At 39.0% G+C, this 19,526-nt stretch overlaps 1 protein-coding gene and 1 long non-coding RNA gene across 2 annotated transcripts in view; one reads left to right on the top strand and one right to left on the bottom strand.

Moving 5' to 3' along the window:
* Window positions 1–2,042: 2,042 nt before the first annotated feature.
* LOC137199531 (uncharacterized) lies at window positions 2,043–8,130 on the bottom strand. The gene is made up of 4 exons (XR_010931801.1): window positions 7,031–8,130; window positions 6,568–6,685; window positions 3,750–3,813; window positions 2,043–3,252 (listed from the first exon to the last, which is right to left on the bottom strand). It is a non-coding gene; the product is annotated as an uncharacterized lncRNA (long non-coding RNA).
* Window positions 6,677–19,526, top strand: part of bach2a (BTB and CNC homology 1, basic leucine zipper transcription factor 2a) — a 69,145-nt gene continuing 56,295 nt past the window's right edge. The window contains exon 1 of the mRNA XM_067613873.1: window positions 6,677–6,892. The gene's annotated coding sequence lies outside the window, so the exon portion shown is untranslated. The remainder of the gene's footprint in view (window positions 6,893–19,526) is intronic.

Here is a 19,526-nt window from a genome sequence, read left to right as displayed (position 1 = left end):
AAATGAAAAAGTGTGAGCTGTTTTAAGAGAATTACATCTTCAGGAGGAACTAGTGGGACTGAGGCTGAGTGCCAGAGACAGTAGGGAAGTCAGAAACTATTGCAAGACAAACCAACACATTGTTGGTTTTTGTCTTTTCTAATATTCTAATAAAATAAAATATAACCAGCCTCATCAATTAACTAATTTGATTTTAAATTGTGTTTCATTCGGCTGTTGTTTAGAGCGACTTACATATTGTATATAAGAGGTGATTGTTCAACATCCCAACAATAGTAATGTCAAGACTCATCTTTATCTGAATGCAAATAATTTCACTGTATCAACAAACACAGTGAGTGTGATCATCCCTCTGAGGTGTACTTGTCCCTTCAGGAGTCTGCTACCAGCTAGCTTGTCTCATCTTTACCATTCCAAGCCTATCAGGCAACCCCTAGATCCATCCCTGAGAACATCACGTCCCGCTGAGCTGATCGTAGCTGCCAGAGGAGCTGTACAAATCAGTTCTGGCTATTTATAACATCTTGACATTGAGAATGTGGGCTGATTTGAATCCAGCCGCTCAGAATGAGGCCCAAGAGGTGCCTGTCTGTGGCAAACTGATAAAATGTAACAGCTCTGCCAGCTCCCTCAGGATTACACTCGATAATAGAAACGCTATCGTACCTACTGTCCTGTTCAGAATGGCTTCAGCTCACTGCAAATATGGCTTCAAATACATGTGATTTAATTTTCATCCAAGCAGGAATTATTCCTTACATGATCCCATTTATATTTCTTTGTTTTACTCTCTGATTTCTACACCTGTATACAGGAGCTATAGAGACTGCTCCTTTTGTTCTTAGCGCAATCAAATATCAACATATGATAACTCCAACTAATCCCTGACATTATTAATCAGTTATGATATAAAATAAAACAACATTAAAGAATATTTGATAGCAAGAATTTAAATACTGTGATGCTGAGATTTATTCAGACTTCATATCAATGTAAATAGAACATTGTGATTTTGTTGGTCAGACAAAATAAGCAATCTGAAGACATCTCTGGGAATGTATGATCAGCACTTGTCATTATTTCTGACCTTACTTTAGACAAGTTGCTCCCATACCTTTTCTGTCCTGCCCCACTTTGGAAGCCAAAATGACTGGCTTTTCATCAAGGTATTCAGGAAAACTAATAACAAAAGAAGCCAAGTTGTGCTTTATTAAACTAATATTATCAAGAACATGAACTGCATGTTTTGCATTAGTTTCACCTGTGCAAAGGTGTGTGATAAGACACAATAGACACAGCAGTGCTTTGAGCTAAATGCTAATATCAGCATGCTTACATGCTCATAATAAAATGCCATCCTGATGAAAGCCCTTACATTTGTGGTATTATGAACTGGGTGTCGGTGGCAACATTCGCGGGCAAAATCCAAAGCGGTGCACAGTTAGTGACGCCTTTTCCATCACTGGCAGTGGGTGGTCCGCCAGAGAGGGTAGATGGACCTAACACAACAGACGCACTAACACAATGCATCCATGTCTTCAACTGGTGTTAATTTTGTCAGCTATTTTTAATGTAGTCTTAGTCCTGTGTCAAATGTCCTTGTTAGTTTTCCTTTTTTTTTGTTTGTTTGTTTTTAGTCAAGTTTTAGTTAACTAGAAGTCAGAGCATTGTAGTCTTATCTTAGTCAAAGAAAAGAAACTATTTTAGTATAGTTTTAGTCAATGAAAACTGTTGACATTTTTGTCTTTTTTAAAAGTTAACTAGCTTATTAATTGCTGTATTTTGCAGACTACATGCTGTAAAAGCTGTTTTTAGGGCTTTGAGAATGATACACAAACTAGCTACCTACAAAAACATCTACTGAAAACAATCTGTATAACATGGCTTTAAGCAAATGGTTAGCCATTGCAACTAACGTTAGCAATGTCCCATTGTTGAGTGATACTAGCCCATCTAACATTATGTCTAAACTATTCAGTTCAATTCAATTCAATTTTATTTATATAACGCCAAATCACAACAAAAGTCATCTCAAGGCACTTTTCACTTGGAGCAGGTCTAGACCGTTCTCTTTAATTTACAGAGAAAGAGAGCCAACAATTCCCCCATGAACAAGCACTTGGTGACAGCGGTAAGGAAAAACTCCCCTTTAACGGGTAGAAACCTCAAGCAGAACCCGGCTCTAGGTAGGCGGCCATCTGCTTTGACCAGTTGGGTTAAGAGGGGGGGTGGGGGACACAGAGAAGCAGAACAACAAAAGCAACAACAACAACAACAATAGATACATGACTAGCATCAACAAACAGCAACAACAGCAGGAACAGCTGGAGAAGGGCAGAAGTTATGGAGAAGGGCCAGTATGGTTTAATGGGTTTCCTGCAGATGAGAAAGCACAAAGAACTCCAGGGAAGAAGTCAAGTTAGTAACATGCATTAATAGTAAATGAATGCATACAGATGGAGAAGAGGAGAGAGGAGCTCAGTGCATCATTGGAAGTCCCCCGGCAGTCTAGGCCTATAGCAGCATAACTAAGGGCTGGTCCAAGGTGAGCCTGGCCGGCCCTAACTATAAGCTTTATCAAAAAGGAAAGTTTTAAGCCTACACTTAAACGTAGAGAGGGTGTCTGCCCCCCGGAACGAATCTGGAAGATGGTTCCACAGGAGAGGGGCCTGATAGCTGAAGGCTCTTCCTCCCATTCTACTTTTGGCGACTGTAGGAACCACCAGTAAGCCTGCATACTGGGAGCGCAGTGTTCTAGTGGGGTAATAGGGTACTATGAGCTCTTTAAGATGTAATGGCCCTGACCGTTAAAGGCTTTGTAGGTGAGGAGAAGGATTGTAAATAATATTCTGGATTTTACTAGAAGCCAATGCAGCGAAGCTAAGATGGGAGAAATATGATCTCTTTTTCTAGTCAGTACACGTGCAGCTGCATTCTGGATCAGCTGGAGAGACCATAGTCATTCCTACTTTACCTTTGTTGCTCATTTTCAGTTTCTTCACAACAATTTGTTAGCCTAGCTTATTGAGCTTGGTTTGGCTGTAAAACACAGCCTACATAATGTAACACCACTGCCTTATAGTTGGCTTAATATAACTTAAAACCAACCTAACCTTAACATCAAGATGTGAACCTACCTCAGTTTCTCTGTGGTGAGTCTCTTCAGGTTTGTGGTATTCTCACCAGCTATTTTATGGCCTCTTTGCTTCCCTTCTGATAAAGCAATGGATTTGGGTTTTTTTCTCAGCCTCACTTTAATGAAAAGAGCCCAAACGTCAGCTTGTTTCTTTCTCCCAAGCCCTGTTGTTGTCATTATTAACGTTAACTTGCTTTCTGTAATAATTGATGTACTCCTCACTGTGCTCATTGTGCTGGTGTAGTTCTGATATGGCACACACAGCACAAGACATGAAACTGCTGCACATGCCATCCAATGAACAGGATATTTGGATTGTACTTTAGAAAAAAAAAACAGCCTATAATATTTTGTCTCCTCTTTTTTGTCAATGAAAATAAAGACAGAAAAAGTCGGTAAAGTATTTATTTTTTAAACTACATTGTAGTCTTTTTTTTGTCAACTATATTGCATGTTGATAAAGTCAGACAGTGTTTAAAGATGTTGGTGCCATCTCGTCATCGTCTTGTCTTAGTCATTGAAATAAAAGGTAGTTGACAAACTTATTTAGTCATAGTTTAAGTTAAGGAAGTTAACACTTTTCTTCAATTCACTTGTGTGTGAAGGGGCGTACTGTTTTTCCAGTCTCTGCCAACTGCCAACTGACTGATGTCACACAGGTGGTACTGTTTGGATCTCTGGGAAGTGAGGTCCAAAAACACACCTGTAATTAACGCTTATCGCCATAGGTGCTGCCAAAGAGAACAAAGCAGAGATCTTTGAGACTGTTACTTTAATGTAATGTCTTTGGCTACCAGTTTATAACAGAATCGATTTTGAGACTTTAATATTAGATTTTACTTTTAAAGCACTTCATGAATCACTTTCCCCTTACCAACCTGCACACAGTGTGAGGTTCTCAGGTAGGAACTTGTTGGTGGTTTCCATGTCAAAGTGTAAGACTTAAGGGACAGAGGTTAGTTAGGGCACCTCAGCTACGGAACGACCTACCTGATGAACGCAGACTTGCAAAATCAGTATTTTCTTTTAAATCACTTTTTGCGGGGTCTAGTGTTTTTTTCTTTTATATTACTTTTGAAAATGCATGTTTTTTGTAAGCCTTTTTTATAACCTTATTCAATCTGGGTAAATGTGTCTACATGTATGCATTTATCTGTATATCTTTCCATTTCATTTTCATTTTGATTTGTTCTACATAAATAAACTTTATTATCATTATTATTAAATACATTATGCCACACTCTATGCATCATAACTTTTCAGCTCTCTTGCCTTCATCAGGGCGGTGTCTTAAGGTTGTTTCAGGTTTCTTGTATACAGTCCATTGATCCTTATTCATCATGTTAGTGTGTTATGTTACTGACAGTGAACTTGAGAATAAGATAGGCTTCTTCATATTTTGGTTATGACTGCTTGATTAGCATTACCTGTTTTTCTTTGCTTCCTGTTACAAATCTGTCCATCTTGTACTTTACATGTCATTTTACTCGAATCCTAGTAGCTCTGCAGCATCAGAGTGGGATTCTTTTCATTATTGCTTAATCTGCTTAGTATCGTCACAATTCATCATTTAATGTACAAAATTTAAAAACAATTCCCATTATAATTTCTTAGAGCCCAAGATGAGATCTTAGGCTCGCTTTGTCTTACCGACAGTCCAGAAAACAAAGATATTCAGTTCACAAAGATGTAAAGCAGAGAAAAGCAGCAAATCATCACAATGGAAGAGAGAGAACGAGTGAATGTTTGGCATTTTTGCTTTAAAATTCAAACACAGTACTGACAGTTTCTTTATTGTTCCCGGATGAATCAGATTCTTGGACATTTTTCTCAGCAGACATTTTAGGAAACCCACAGGTGGAACGAACAACATTAAAGATGCATCAATTCAATGTGATGAGTTCCACCTTTGTTTGACAAGTCAAAATGTCTGTTGTGAAAAAGGTCTATTCTTTTTTTTATTTATTGAACCATTGGATGATACATGTTTCAATACATGAACTTCAGTATTGACAAACTGAACCTTAAGACACACACACACATAAAAATAAATAGAAAAGTACATCAGTGCATTACATTATTGTACGTTGCTCTTACAAAGCATTGGATGAATATTACAGTAATATATAATATATATATATATAATATAATTCTAAATTCAAAAATACTAAAACTCAGTAAACTGACAGTTAGTGAAAGCCAACAAAAGTCTCATTCACAGACAAAATATTCAGGATTTACAGGGACTCATACTAAGTGATCTGAGAGAGCATCCATCCTCTGACAATTTGTGCATGCATGTTTATGACCTGTACACACACACACACACTCACACACACACACACACACACACACACACATATATGTACTGTAGGTACTAAAACTCTCTTGGAATGTCTTTATTTTTTGAAAATAAAAAAAGATACTGTTCCAAAATCAGCTTTAAAAAATCTCCTTGTGACCACTGATTTATTTGTGGAAGACAATGTAACAAGACATTTTGACATGTCACAGGAGGAAAGGCACAAGTGTAAATAAATAAATTACTGGGACACTTGAACCATCATTACAGTTATTAGTAACACCTGTGCTCTTCCTGCTATTGCAAGTCGAAATGGCTGCTATGAAAAATGCCTACGCACATCAAACAAGACTAGGTCAAAACCTGGTATATGGCTGGACCGTGTATGAAACACTAGAGGGCTTTTAATTTGAAACGACAGATACAGGAAGTGGCGACATGTGGCGACCAAGCCCCCGGGAAGTGTGCCAAAAACTCTTCACATCATCAAAAACGTTGGGGCAAATTTCCATATCTAAATCTAAATGGTTACTTTCTAGCCTGAAAAAACATTAAAACTTTACAAAGTGCCATATTAACAGTCCTAGAGCGAAAATTACAGTTATTAGCCTGGCTCAAAATGTCCGCCATTGATGGTCGCTGCCGGTTAGTGCAAAATGCATTCTGGGATACTTGGCTGTCTGACCAATGGTGTAACTTCATCACTCAGTAAGGGACAGATGCATTTATAGGGCTGGCCCTACATAGACAAACGCCTGGACGGATGGACAGATAGATAGATAGATAGATAGATAGATAGATAGACACTTGATAATCTAATTCTTCAAGCAAAGGTGCCAAACATTCACTTTCTCTCATATGAGAATTTGATTCCTTTGTTTGTTAGATATGCTGGTAAACTGATGTATTTTGAGTTTGGACAAACAAACACAAAACACAAAACATGTGTTGTGCTATGGGAATTATTTCTCTATTAGCCATTTTTATATACAAAACGCATATTTGATAAATCAAGAAAATAATGATAATAATGAATCAATACTGAAAATAATTCATAAAAAAGACAAAGTCTCCGGGTGTAACAGTGAAGTCAACCCTGCTGCACGGTAGTAGTGGGGGCGTTATTCACCAAACATCTCCGCTGCATCACAAGGCGGGGGCTCCACTACCTAAGAGCAGGGGGGGTGGCCGTTGTTGTGAATGAGGGCCAGCATGACGTCAGGAAGCCAATGTCAACAATGCAGCTCCTGGAGGAGAAAAGGCGTTTCATTCTAACACACACATACGCGCACACACACACACACATACTAGAGACCCGTCTATCACACACCGACTGATGCCTACAGTCTTTTAAAATCAGCGGTTCTTGTTGTCTGAGAGCTGCGGAGATAAAACACAATGTGGACTCACTCTTATTTCTGAGGAAACTGACCGCGGACGAGCAGGAAAAACGGGTAAGTGGGTGCCCGCGTTACAAGGATAATAAGCAGCCACTGGGTTTTACTACGCTTGAATAAAGCAGACTACATGAGCCGCTTGTCAGCGTTGGATTTGTCTCTACTAATCTGTTTGCTCGCACTGGCTTCACTCACTTGTTTGTGTTGTAGTCAGACTGGAGTTGGTTTAACGGTGTCTCTGTGTTTCTACCTGCTGTGGTTTTCACACCGTGCTGTCTTCGCAGGTTAGCAGAGATGCTGTTTTGGTGTCTTAGCTAACAGTTAGATGTTGTGCCTCAATGTGTTTCGCTCAAAAATGTGTTTCCCTGAGCCTCGATATTATGTCGGGGAACTAACGTTAGAAGCTCTAGCAAAGTGGCTTTGTGTTTTTGGACAGCTAGTTTTGCTAAAGACACAACTTTTCAAAAAAGAAATGTATGCACAAAAACCCAAATAGTAACACCGGTTCATATCATTAGGAAGAATGGACATCGTGGTAGCTGCTTGGTACACACTAGTCGCCTAACGTTATTGTGCTTTATGTCAGTAAATGACCAACCCCGTGAGTGGAGTCACTATGACAGAGCACACGCGTCCGTTAATTCTACAAGGAAGTTGACGGTCTTTTATTTCACTTATTCAGTTATTATTAGCTAACTGCACATCATGCTCACAGTGAATTCCATAACATGTAGCAAGGTAGACTAAACGAGGGGACACATGTTTTGCACGGGAGACAAATGCTGCCACAACCGCGGCTGGCGCTCCTGTCATGCTGGGGGAGGAGGGGGCTGCAGAGGGACAAAGGACCCAGCCTCCCACCCCCTCATTCCCGCCCTCAGCCGCCGAGCAGCAAACACCCACCACGGAATAAAGCAAGAACGCGCGTGGGGACTATATGTCGTTTATCTTGTTTTAGTTCACCGCTGTGTATGACTGTGAAAATCTGTCTAAATGCTCTGCGCTTCACCTACATGACAATTCGCGACCTCACAGGTCTAAAACATGAATAAATGAGGTCTTCTTCTCAGTGAAGCCCAGTTAATATAGTACATAGAAATGTAACATCTAATTAACACGCACGCCTTTAATTAAGAGAATATATTGTAACTGGAGCTGTTTATATGACTTGTTCAAGCCGTTGTGAACATGCGTTCTTGTGAACAGTTTAGCTCTTTGTTATCCTTTTATCCTTCCTTCATACAAAGCCATTCTCTTCCATCTTCCATCTCTCTCCTAACAGGAAAACAGCTACATCAGAGCACAGAGGCAGCACTTGGTTGTAATGGTTGGGGGTGGGTAGGGGGGTCTGTTCTCTCTCATGGTTTACATACAGTTCAGCTGAATGGAGCAGATGAGAGGTGACTGAGGCCAATGAAATATTTACCACCAGCGCTTCTGCTGCAGACAGTTCTATCCAGCAAAGACTACTGAAATATCTCTCTTGCTTTTCTGTAAATATTGCCTACTTTCTTGTCTGGAGTTATATTATTGAAAACAGGATCGTCCACAAAACATACAGAATTATTTAAAAGGGGCATATCTTTTTTTCAGAACTTTTAACCATTAACGTCAACACATTAAACAAGCAATGACTGGCCATTACATGAAATATTCATTTCACATAGCCAATAATTGGCTAGTGGAACCAGTACTTTTACTAAATTAAAAGTACTTCTTAAGTTGAAAAACACTTGAACATATGAACACATTAATAATAATAAAAGAGTAGAATTTTTTAAAAAAGTAAGATATGTGTAATAATTATAAACAGGTGATGTTAGAGAAAAGAATGAAAAAATAATTTTCCTTATAAAAATAATACATTTGATGACATGTTCTGTAAAGTCTGAAACTGGGGTCAGAGACATCAGACAAAAGATGTTATTGAGTTGCATTATGGGAATTGTAGGATCCAGCGTTTTGGACCCATAAGGGCTAAAAGTCAGGATATCTCAGCCTCTGCAGCACAGATTTTGACCGTTTGTTTTTAATTGGTCTTTTGCAGGTTCTCCAACTTTATGGAATGCAATACTAAATTGCCAGAATTCTTATTTAAATCATCTTAAGCAGGAATGTAAGGTGGTGTTAGAGCAAAGCTTGTGGAGTGTAGAGCATGAATATGTATGGAAATCTGATGCTCCTGATGTCTGTAGGAGAATTCAGGGAGTCATCAGAACCATTAGGAATCATTTATAGGAGGATTGTGAAAATATCTATGAACATACTTTTTATATTCCTTTTGTTCGAGTGAAATTCTTGGCCAGGTAAAAGGTGGTTGATATTAGGTCAGTAATCATCTGGCCAGTTGTTGAGATACAATATCTTGCTCTGGGCTAAACAGTCAAACAGGTCACTTTCACAAAGATAGACTTTAACCAGTTAGATGTCTTTATTCAGCCATTGCACAAAGATGTCTAGTTATTGAATATTTGCTATGAAATCTGGGTAAATTAAGACTTTTTCAAAATAAAAAATCATGGTTGAGTACACCAATAGAAAATATTTGCTGTCTGGAAGACTTATGAAGACATTTTACTTTGAAAATTCAGCTGAGTGTCACTACACAAAAGAGAACAAAAGGGGAAAAATGACTTTCTTGGTCATCGTTTAGTTTAAGAATTGTCAGGAGATAGTGATATCATTTTACACAGCCGAAGGATATGTATTCAAACATCTTGTTTTGTCTGACCAAAACTAAATTACTAAAACAGTTAATCGATTATCAAAATAGTTTGATTAATTTCTATCAACCGACTAACAGATTCATTAACATCTCTGCTTAATTGAACTGACAAACAGTATAAAACCCAATATATTAAGTTTACAAAGATATAAAACAGAGAAAAGCAGCAACCTTCACATTAAACTAATGATTTCAGTATTAGTTTAAACTGAGATGTTTATTGTAACTTTCAGTAGATTGTTAATCTGTGGGTTAGGTGGAGAAACAGCTGTGTAATGATTTTTCATTTTACTGGGAAACGTAGTATTTTGTAAACAAAGTACTGTTTTGAGCTCATTGTCTTATCTACTACAGAAATCACTTTTTAAAAGCTAGCTTATCTTTGTATATTTGGTATAAATTTGACCCATCACAAACCCGCCAGGCTTTATGAAATGAGCTTCGATACACAATCCACATTTCCACAAGCGATGTGATTCCAGAGCCATATGAAAGATTGAGGAGATGTGCAGTATGACGCTGCAGACACGTTAACAGTCACTGCACAGGTGTAATGAAGAACAGTAATGATGGCTGCCTGCCATGCCAGAGCCCTGGAACACAGCCAGTATACGTGTTCATTACACCTGTGCTTTCCTTGCTGTGACTGGTCTAAACAGTCCACTGACATCACTACAAACTAGAAACTCTTTTATTTACAACTAGATGTGTAACACACAATACTCTTGTAGAATATTTATAGCCTGCCATCATATTTGAATTGATTGAGTAAATACTAAAGTTTGGGTCAGTTGGGTCAAGTTTGCATGTGTAGTTTCAGCTCTGTATCTGTTCATCCAGCTGTCTGTTCCAGGACTTTTACCTCACTAACTAGACAACAACTAAACTTCATCTCTCTATATAGTTTTTATTTTTTATTTTTTATTTTAGTGTCATGCCAAACATTTGGCCCATCCCACACTGGATTACAGGACACCACTATTTTACAAAACATGCATGTTATGGTAATACATATACAAAGTGTGTACAGAAGCATGTGCAAAAAGCATGTTTGTGCAACACAAACAAAACATGAACTGTTCTATGACATATTCACAGATGATCTCAATAAAGGGCTTTTCTCTCTTCTCTCTATATGTTATTTCAAATAGCTCAAGCACCTCGGTTGGTAATCACTGTTCTTGAGTGTCCCAAAGATATTCAGGATGTTGGTCAAGCAGCAGCAGATTCTCACACTGGAGAAGCTAGACTTATTAACAATTCATTATCTGTGGACTTGATTAATCGTCTAATCATTGCAGCTCTAATATCCACATGTCTGTCTTCAACACATCAGTCCAGGCTAAACTTGATTTCAAATCCACTTCTCTTATCTCGTTTGTGAAAGCACACTGCCTCCATCGCTGACAACACTGCCATGCATCAGCAGTAAGCATGAACGTGAAGAAACAAATGTGCATCAGTTTTCACATCTCTGCATGTCTGGCCAGTCTCTAAACTTATTCATTGAAGTGCTGTTCCTGTGATTTCAAAGGGTTAAGCACAGCAACTAGTACTCATTGTACCCTCAGTCTATTTTCATCCTCACTCTGTCATGTGAGGACATACTCCCTGAGGGGGATGTGTGTGTGTGTGTGTGTGTGTGTGTGTGTGTGTGTGTGTGTGTGTGTGTGTATGTGAGACACATGTCTATACTGTGTTAGTGTTTCCTATATGCACATTTGTGTGCATCTATATGCATCTATTCTGGACATGTGCACAGCCAGATTGAGTTAATGGTGATGTTTCAGGATGTTCATCTCCACCCTGTGTGTGACACACACAGTGAAATCAAAGCATTTCACTGAAATGTCTGTCAAGAGGCCTTACTGTACATTCTGTTGTTCTGAACATCCCACTGATTGTGTTTTCCATCTCTCAGCTCTGCTCACACTGCTCTGTAGTCAACTAGGTTCAGTTACATTGATGGGAATGGACTGAACCATAGGTTTGGTGGGCTTTTGGAGGGAGGATAGTAGTCACTGTAATGTGGAAGATTATTTTTACTCAGAAAGAAAAACTAGAAGATAAAGAGGTGAAAGCTAGCGACATAACTGTTGGCCCAGCAGTTTGGTTAAATGAAATATGAAAACTACTGAATGGATTGCTGTGAAAATGTGTGCAGACGTTTGTAGTCCTGAGAGGATGAATCCTGCTAACTATGGTGATGCTCTGACTTTTCCTCCAGCACCACTAGCAGCTCAGAGTTTTTATATGGAGTTATATGGACTGGCAAAACATTTGTGTTCACACATTCATGCTTCTCAGATGATGTTTGACTTTGCTGATAGTCTTACTATTCATCCAGCACCACCATATGCTTTGCATTTCTGTTTTTTTATTGACAATTATTGAGGTCAAAATGTCATTTTGTCAGTTTCTTTGGCTTATGAGCAAGTAGACACTCAGCTGTACTTTGTCTTTAATGCTAATTAGCAAATGTTAGCATGCTAATACACAAAACTAGACATGGAAAACATTATACCTGCTAAACATCAGCATGTTAGTGTGTTCATTGTGAGCATGTTAGCATGTTGATGTTAGCACTGTAGCTACTAGCATGCTAGCATGGCTGTAGACGGTTGGTCAAGTACTGGAAACTTGAAAAACATTTGACCTGTATTATTAAATAGCGCTGGGCAATATGAACAAAATCAAATATCACAATATCTTTTTGAGCAGAAACCTCAATATTGATATTGTGACAGACTATCGGTGCTTTCACAACATATTTTCACAATGAGATTTTTGCTAAATAATCATCAGTATCTAGTACGCCATTGGCCCCTCCACAAATCAAGTTTTCTTTGAGGTCACTGTTTCTGATGACTTCCAGACCTCTTTGATTCATTCAAAGCTTGTTGTAAACTCACACATACAGTATGTTCAACCAGAACTCTTCTCTACTGTACAGTGAGGTTTTGTGGCTCTCAACATTTTGTAAAATTTATATAGGTTAGTGAATTTACATTAAGGCCCATTTAGTGTTACATTCTTCACAATTTTACACAACAGCTCAGTCCCAACATGTTGTTCATCGGGAATATAATGACATGTTGTCAAAGCTCAGTGTTTTTGCCTCATTATGTTGCTGTCACATTAAGGGCTGCCCCAGTCACAGAGGAGTATACAGTACACACCCTCCACAGTACAGCAGTACTGCACTAAAGCATCCGGTCCCTGACCCTGCTTAGTGTGTGTGTGGTGTGGAGACAGATAGATTAGAATGAACAGTTCCTTTCTTGATCTATTGTCAACTTAACATGTAAAAACATCACAGCAATAAGTGCTGACCTCCAAACCTAACATGAAACATGAGGATGAATATTATTCTGCAGACAGCTGGTAGTGTTTCATTTGAAAAATCAGAATCACAGTTCAGACTTTAGGTAGTCTTCTTCTCTGCTGCTGTCTGAGACACTGTTTGTGTAAAAGCAATACATAATTCACACTCACACAACTGTGTGTGTGTGTGTTTGTGTGTGTGTATGTGTGAAGGTGATGAGTACAGACTGTCCCAGGAGGTATAGTCAGCTTCAGGGCAGACAGAGGAAACTGGGCTCAGAATGTCTGATGGATGTGTTGGCTCACAGGCTCTTTCTCTTCCTTTCTTTCTTTCTTGTCTGTACCTCTCTCTCTCTCTCTCTCTCTTGCTTTCTTCAGTCCTTGTACTCGCTCTCTCAACACCTCTATTTTTATCTAATCTCTATAAACAGATATCTGCATATGAATGCAGAATCTGTAGGCAACCGGACGAGACTGGAAGCATTCTGGTTTCCATTTGTAGTCTCGGTAGTATTGACCAATCACGTTTGAGCAGACTTTAGTTGCATGCAGGTAACCAGTCCATGTGAAGAAGAAAAAAGGTGGAACCCACCGGCTATTGTCTGATGGCAATTTAGATTTTTATCAGCTTTTTTTTATTTATCTGCATTCATATGCGTATATCTATTTATAGAGATTAGCCAAAATGTCTGGACTGTCTCAAGTTGCTAATCAGACTGTAAACAATGACCGGCACACAGGAGAGGAAGTCTTGTTATCTGGATATTTGCTGGACTTCAGTACAAAGTAAAGTGAGGAGGTGGGGAGGGGATGAGGTGCAGGTGGAACAGGAGAGCAGGAAAGGAGCTGATTGGCTGGTGAAGATGCAGGGAGCAGGGCAGGTGTGGAGGGAAAAGCAGAACAGAGAAACAGGAGGTAAACCCAGAGTAGCAGAAAACCAAGAAACCAGAAAACACAATCTTCATCATAATCAACCGACACACATAAACCTGTCTAATGAATGAATGAATGAACATGAATACAACTTAAACACACAGGCACATCACAGCATGAAAACTCTTACCTACCATCTCATGATATCGCAGCTCCTCAAACATGGCACACAGAGAACCAATCAACAAACAGCTGTCAGTCGCTGGATAAGAACGTCTGCTAAATGTCCTGAATGTCAATACACAAGACGTGAAATAAACACTGCTGTATCTTAGACGTCTAACTAGGTGTATCACATTTCACAACAGTTTCAACTTCAAGGGCCACTCAGTCCAGTTCAGCAAACTGGGAAAATGTCCGAGGACATGTGGTGGACTGATAGAGAGACATAGAGCCAGACTGGGACAGAACCATGACCCTTCTTGGATGCATTTACACTTAACAGCTAACAGCTATCTGATCCAGAGCCGGTTTCTATGTTAGACATAAAACTCCAACAAATATGAATACGTTTTTTCCCAGAGTCAGCTATTATTTACACGCACTAGCTTTCAACTGCATCTCAGGTCTTCTTCAGAGGATGGAGTTCACTACCTCTCTCTATATCTCTGCAGTGGAATGACTCTGTATTAGGGGTGCGCCCACCAATCAGCCGCTGATCAAAACTGGCCGATTTTCGTCCTGATCTGGCTGAGACCAGAACTGACTATAAAGTTGATTGTTTCAGCCAATCAGGGACCAGATGCATAAAACTCTGTGTAGATTCATGACTTAAACCGTGTGTACGCACAAAGCCAGAAACATACATACACATTCTTTTTTGTCAGATTGATAAAGCCATGTGTTTTATAAACCTCAGTCATTGTGGAACTTGGCGCACATGCACCAGCCTCATTTCCATCCCCACAATTAAGCAGAAATGGATGAAGACACACCCTGAATAAGCTGCGTGCTCCACCAGTCTGTACAGCTGTCAATGAAACTAACAGGAAAGAAGAAGAAGCACCAGCGAGGCGTCCGTATCATTCATTCATCACATGGACTGTAAACCATCGTCAGCAGTGATATCTCAGAAGTGTCATCAATAATTAGTAGCTCATATCTAAAAAACAACTAAGGATATAAAATAAAAAGAATAATAAGCAAAATAAAATGTTGATTCCTGTGTAAATGAAAAGAATGATTAAATTAAACACAAGTAATTCACTTAATAAATGCTCCTTTAATTGGCGTTTTACAAATACCTGCGTACACGCTAAAAAAAAAATCACACAATCAGTGTAGCTGGTTATTTATATATATTAAACAAACAATTCTTTATAAAAGATCCCGTCTCTCACCTTATATTTCATCTCCACCTCATCACATCACCCACAGATGCGTGTGAACTATCATGAGGTGTGAACATTCTCACCACTCATGGTGTCTTTATAAATACCTGTTTATGCATGGCTTTTGTGTGTACATATCCTTTATGCATCTGGTCCCTGGTGTTGCACTGCAGCTACGCTGACTAGCAAGAACATCAGTATGTTAACACGCAGACAAGAAACCTGATTATTGAGAGTAACCAGGTTACCTTACACGATTATACTCCAAATCTCTGTATACATGCACTTCTCCATAGTCAGGTTTCTCCCCCAGACAGCCGGTGCACCCGTCTGCCAGAGAGAACAGGTCAGTCGGCCTCTTTACATAATCTGGGATGAAAATGGGAGTTTCCCCGAGAGCTTCGCCAAATTCTGGGAAATCCCCATTTTCATCTGAGATCATTTCAACATAAAATTAAACCTTCTTCACTGGACAAGTAGAACAAAAAGTCTTAACTCTTTAGTGTTTCACAGTGTGTTCTGGATTGTGTTCATCAGGTCACTTATTCACTCTGCTCTTTTGTGCACTTATAAAAAGCTGGTCAGAAAGCATGTGTGTGTGTATGTGTGTTTTCAAGCTGCGGAGCTCAAAGCAGAAGCTTTTGTTGTGGAAGCATGAAAAAAAAGATGATCTTATGATTTTTAAAGTGTGTATCCTTAATCCTCTGAACCCTGGGGGATTTTTGCTTGTTTTTAATTCCCTTCATGTAGAAGCTTGTGAAGAGTCACTGTATGTGTCACCCAGACATGTCATATATTGTTTTTTTTTCAGGACAAATTTTGTGATTTTTTTCCGCCAGAGGTTTTCAATCCAGCACAAATCTCCACATGTGAACGTATAGAGCAGATTGTCAGAGTTCCAGGAACATGAGAAGCATGTTGATGAGCTTATGAATATGAGTCTTAGTGATGTCAGAAAGTGTACGAACAGTGCCAAACAAACAAAACACAGGAAAGCCATTTCCACTCTGATTGTGTTGCTGATTGTAATTGTTCTGTATCAAGCAGCAGTGTGTTTCGTGAGCTCATTCTGCTTCACCTCAAGTTGTGATGTCATGTTTGCATGATGATTAATCTGTCCATAGCTGCATTTGCTTCTCAACACACAGGAAGGATGTAGCTGTAAAACATTTAGTGGAGAGGAAGTGAGAGATTTGATGATTATAAAGCAAGATCTCAAGTTATAAGGAGCATCTTTTTATCCTTTAAGTGGATTTGAAATGAAACTGATGCTGATCCTGAACAGATTATGGAGAAGTTGCCTCTTTGTAAAGGGAAGGTTCCACTGATCTGACAGTGTGTGTTTGATAAGTCTGCATTCTGATGAGACAGAGTTATGATGGAGAGATTCAGGGGTACACATTGCATCCCTCAGAGGCGAAGGGTTAATGTCACAGCTTATTCTCTATATACTGTTAATGCAGTGACTTTACATATTAAAATGTTCAAGTCATACATGAAGAGCAATGTTACTGCTTTTACAGAAATACTGGTACATATGGCTCCATCTACATGCTGCTTTCCTCACCGTCAGTAAAGCAGTGTGCAACAACATATTCCAGAAGCTTCTTTTGGTTTGAAATTGACTTGGCCTACATGTGGAAAAGAACACAGCTGCCTTTTTTGTACTATTACACATTCAATATTTCATGGATCCATCTGTTCACACCTTGCAACAATGAAAAGTGTCACCAGCAGCAAATTTGTCATGGCAGAAAACCATCTTCTAATCCCAGCGCGAGAGATGGCGTTCCTGACATGAAAGCGCTTCATCGAGCGCCAGGCTGCTGCTTCTTATTTGTGTCTTCCAACTGATTTGAACAGCATTTGTTTGGACTTGTGAGAGATTCCTGATGAGGAGACAATCTGTCCACAGGAGTGGGTTTGTATCCTCACAGTGTAGAGGATGTTACTGTGTAAATGACACAGTGATAGTGTAGAATTTGAGCAGTACGCTAGTAAACCCAGACACGTCTCTCCAGCTCTTCCACTTCTCACCGCCCAGGGCATTGTTGGCATTTCTGCTTTATCTGGTGAATAACCTTGCCACAGATCTGGCAACCCATCTGGCATGGCTGCCGGTGATTGGTGCAGACATGGGGGCAGATGGTGAGATGATGGTCAGCTGTTTTAGGCGCTGCTTAAATCCACATATTCCATGTAGGGGTTGCTTAGCTAAAGCTAAATCTGTTGTTTAGCTCGCTGAGCGTCTGATCAGAGTCTCTGAGGGACACAGCTGATGCAGAAAGAGAATAAAAGAAGTGAAGAGGTGAGAACACAACAGATAGAAGCTCTGATCCAAGACCGTTGTCACACTGTGGAATAATTAACTAAAAACTAAACATGCTTTTCACATCAGGAGGACTGGCAGCTGAACTGGTTCACTGATCAAAAAGAAAGAATATGTGGAAATCTTTATTTCAGTCCTCACTGTTTAGCATTAATAAGCAGTATATTCACAAATGTTTATGACACATTATGTAGTTATAAGCAGATATAAAGAGGACATTTTAAAGTGCTTATTAACATCAACAACAATATAAAGCACCACAGATGTCTTCATATTCTTCATGAATATCAGACATTAAATATGTATTATTATCATTATCATGATTATATGTTTGAATTGTTTCATTATTATTATATGTTTTAATGAAGTACTTATATTTATTAATGAATCTACACTCTCCATGAGAAGAAAATAAAAGAAATAAAACCCAAGTTGTAACAAACTATAATTATGCTGTAAACACACCACGACTACATATCCCAGAAGTCTCCTAGAGGCCTGTTTCAGGAAGCAGGTGTAACAATCTCTGAGCCTAACCCTGAACTCTGAGGTTTCGGTTTAACAGCTGATCAGTTCAATCAACTCTCAGTATGTTCACTCAGTTAAGTGCCTAGTGAATGAAAAAAACTGATATAAAGAGCAGCTATACTACTACAATACTACAATTCACCATGGCAACAGGTATGTAAAAGGCAGAGCCTCCAGTTGAATCCAGTGGAAGTAGAAACATGAATGCGTGTATATATGGACAGTACACATTTATCTTTAAAAACACAGCAGCAGTGACAGAGCCTGAGTTAGTCAAAGTGTCAATAAAGTTTTATTCAGCGTTGTCTGTTAATTCATCATTTACCAGACCTGAATATTCTTAATGGATGATAAAGTGGTGAAATCTTAAGTATATAAGCCTATACATTACATTTTAAATATATTTATTCCGACTTAATGTGACGGGGCAGCAACAAAAACTATAGCTGTAGGTAAATAATAAAGGTAATACCCTAACCCTTTTACACAGAGACACGATTGTAAGCTCACAGTCTGATCCAGTAATAATGAGTCTGGTGATTTGAGGTTGAAAAGACATCAAGGTTCAAACAGGGTACATTTTTAAGACATCTGTTTGGATCTTGACTCAACAGCATTCAGTGATTATATTTCAACTGTTTCAGCAAATGTCACTGAAATGCTGTTAAAACACCTTCAGACTACACAACGCCTTAGAAAAACTAAAAATTCTGCAGCCGCACCACAATCCTGCTCACTCAGAAATATGAACATATAATCTACAATATGATATGAAAACCATGATAGGACTGTTCCATCAATGTGACCAATCATACAAGTCAAGCCAATTTTATTTGTATAGCTCAATATCACAAATCACACATTTGCCTTTGTTGCAATACAGCATCCTCTGTCGTCTAAAGCTTGGGACAGATTTGTTTTATTTAAACAGAGCTTACCACATCACTTTCAATAATGTTTCTGGAATGGAAAACACTTTCTCTCAACTCAGGGTTAGCAAATGCAGAGTTATCACTAAACACACTTTCTGGAACAGCCCCCAGGAGGTATAGTTGTTGTATTCTATGAAATATAACTTTATTTATTCTACTTAGCTTAACAGATGTCAGCAAGGGTCCACTTTTTTCAGAACTGTTTATTGGAGGGCCAACATTGTACAAGTGAACTTTTTCTTATTGAGTCAAGAACAAAACAAAATCTACATCTATTAGTGCCAATAGTCTGCAATCCATATAGAATACACTCTGAGGTTATAAGTCTATCCATGCTTTAGAAAAATATTCACAAAATGCAAAAACATCATCATGAGGTTTATTCTTGGAATGCATCCAGTCCCATTAACACTGTCACCCATTCACTGAGTGAACCCAGTGAACCCGGAGCGACATGGGGAAGGAAGGGGATCCATTGTTATACTCAAAGACGACTCCCAGAACCGCTTCACCTCCATCTGTGCTGCTCTGCAGAAAGAGCTGATCCAGTGAGGAGGATAATACTGTTTCACCAGTGCAGGGTGTGAGG

This window comes from Thunnus thynnus, chromosome 16, assembly GCF_963924715.1.
Source record: "Thunnus thynnus chromosome 16, fThuThy2.1, whole genome shotgun sequence".
Taxonomy (NCBI): Eukaryota; Metazoa; Chordata; class Actinopteri; order Scombriformes; family Scombridae; genus Thunnus; species Thunnus thynnus.
This window is presented reverse-complemented; position numbering and strand designations above follow the sequence as displayed.